This window comes from Cucurbita moschata, unplaced genomic scaffold (genome assembly GCF_002738365.1).
Source record: "Cucurbita moschata cultivar Rifu unplaced genomic scaffold, Cmos_1.0 Cmo_Scf00185, whole genome shotgun sequence".
In the NCBI taxonomy this organism is placed as follows: domain Eukaryota; kingdom Viridiplantae; phylum Streptophyta; class Magnoliopsida; order Cucurbitales; family Cucurbitaceae; genus Cucurbita; species Cucurbita moschata.
Window position 1 is genome coordinate 48,176 of NW_019268701.1, and position 2,458 is coordinate 50,633.

The window sequence follows — 2,458 nt, forward strand, 5'->3', positions numbered from 1 at the left end:
TGCACATCTCCTCGTTGCACAATCTCCCTTATGAGATGATATTTGCACTCAATATGTTTTCCTCGCGAGTTTTCCCTCGCTTATGGCTTCTTGGTTCTTTTGAATTTGCAACTGCTCCACACTCCACACTCCACACTCCACACTCCACACTCCACACTCCACACTCCACACTCCACACTCCACACTCCACACTCCACACTCCACACTCCACACTCCACACTCCACACTCCACACTCCACACTCCACACTCCACACTCCACACTCCACACTGTTATCACAATAAAGAGTGATGGGAAGATGCATATTTGGAACGACAATGCAACCTTGCTTTATGCTTCTCCATATTATTGCTCCTCCGTTCAGAGTGAAGACAGATCCTGATGTCGATTTCCTCGAATCTACATCGGTCTGAAAATTTGAGTTAGTGTACCCTATAAGGATCGGATCCTTAGCACCGTACATTAGCAGATAGTCCCTCGTTCTCCTAAGATACTTGAGGATATTCTTAACAGCAGTCCAATGAGCACGTCCCAGATTGGAGTGATATCTACTGACAATTCCCACAGCATAGCATATATCGGGTCGGGTATATAGCATGGCATACATCAGACTACCAACCGCTGATGCATAGGGAATGTGTCTCATATCCTCAACTTCTTGAGGTGTCTAAGGACGAGACCAGCAGGCTTGAGACAACAAGCAAGGATATGTAATTTTCGAACCTACAACCTACACGTTATTAGCACGAAAATCTAACCAACTGAGCTAATAAGTCATAGGTTTTATGTACATTATAGATCGTTAGGTCCTACCCTAATCTAGTCAATTGAGTTTCGTAATGAAATTGGCCCATGCAGGTGTCGAACCTGCGACCTTCGCGTTATTAGCACGACGCTCTAACCAACTGAGCTAATAGGCCATAGGTTTTATGCATATTGTAGATCAATTGCTCCTAATTTAGTCAATCGAGTTTAGGTTACATAATTTTATGCATAATAAAATTAAAACTTCAAGTCATTATCTTTAAAGTTCGTAGTGTTGTAACCCCGTATCATGAAAAGATATTATTAAGAATTAATAAAATTTAGCCTATGTATTTATCGAACCTACAACCCTTCACGTTATTAGCACAACAACCTTACCAACTGAGCTGATAGGTCATAGGTTTTATGTACATTATAGATCATTAGCTCCTAATCCAGTCAATCGAGTTTGGTTTACATAACTTTATGCATAATAAACTTAAAACTATAAGTGATTATCTTTTAAATCTAGTATCATTAAATATATAATTATTGAGAATTAATGAAATTGACCATGCAAGTGTCAAACCTACCGTAGCTCCTAATCTAGCCAATCGAATTTAGGTTACATAATTTAATGCAAAATAAAACTTAAAACTCTCTAAATTAAAGTCATTATGAAATTAGCCCATCCAACCTTTGTGTTATTAACACGACGTTCTAACAAACTAAGCTAAAAGGCCACAAGTTTTATGCTCATTGCACAGCAGTAGCCCCTAAACTAGTCAATCGAGTTTAGGTTATATAATTTTATGCATAATAAATATAAAACTTTAGGTCATTATCTTTTAAAGTTTGCAGTGCTTTAACCCCGTATCATTAAAGATATCATTGAGAATTAATGAAATTGACCCGTCCAAGTGGCAAACCTGCAACCTTCGCACTTAATTAGTGCGACGTTCTAACAAACTTAGCTAATGGGCGAAAGGTTTTATGCAAATTGCAGATCCATAGCTCGTAATCAAGCCAATTGAGTTTATGTTATATAATTTTATGCATAATAAAAGTTCAAAACTTTCCAATTTTAAGACATTATCTTTAAAGTTCGTAGTGTTATAATCCCGTATCATGAAAATATATTATTAAGAGAATTAATGGTATTGTCCCACTGTAAAAGGGAGGTCCATCACTTCATTTTATAAGCCCACTTTAACTGTTTAAAGTCAGTCGAAGAATATATTTTTTTACGGCTCTTGGTCAATATTTTGGCTGATCTGGCTTGGTTTTGATACGCTCGGACCCTTTCTTCTTTCAATTTTTCATAAGCTTAAATTAGTTAAGCTATGGGAAATTAGTGAGCCCAACAACATCACTCTAACCCACACAACTATATCGAACTCCGAGAAAACCTTTTAACCTTGTCTTCTTGGTTCATATACTTGAGGGAACCCTTGTTTCTACATGTATGTATAACTATTTGGATCAGCTCTTAATGTTCAATATATCGTCGTGTGGGCCCATTCTTACCTCTTAATAACTAGAGTTATTGCTCTCTAAAACAAATGTTAAGGAGTGTGAAGTCCTGACTTAGTAGCTCATGTGTCTATGGCTCGGTCTACCTTAACCAAGTTGTCTAGGCCATAATCTAAAAAAATTCAATTAAATTCAAGGCTCAGATCTCATGTTGGAATTAATGTTGGAATAACTTAGATATA

General features: G+C 37.1%; 1 non-coding gene across 1 annotated transcript; it reads right to left on the reverse strand.

Moving 5' to 3' along the window:
- Positions 1-845: 845 nt before the first annotated feature.
- TRNAI-AAU lies at positions 846-919 on the reverse strand. Its single transcript has one exon. It is a non-coding gene; the product is annotated as a tRNA-Ile (tRNA).
- Between the last annotated feature and the right edge of the window lie 1,539 nt (positions 920-2,458).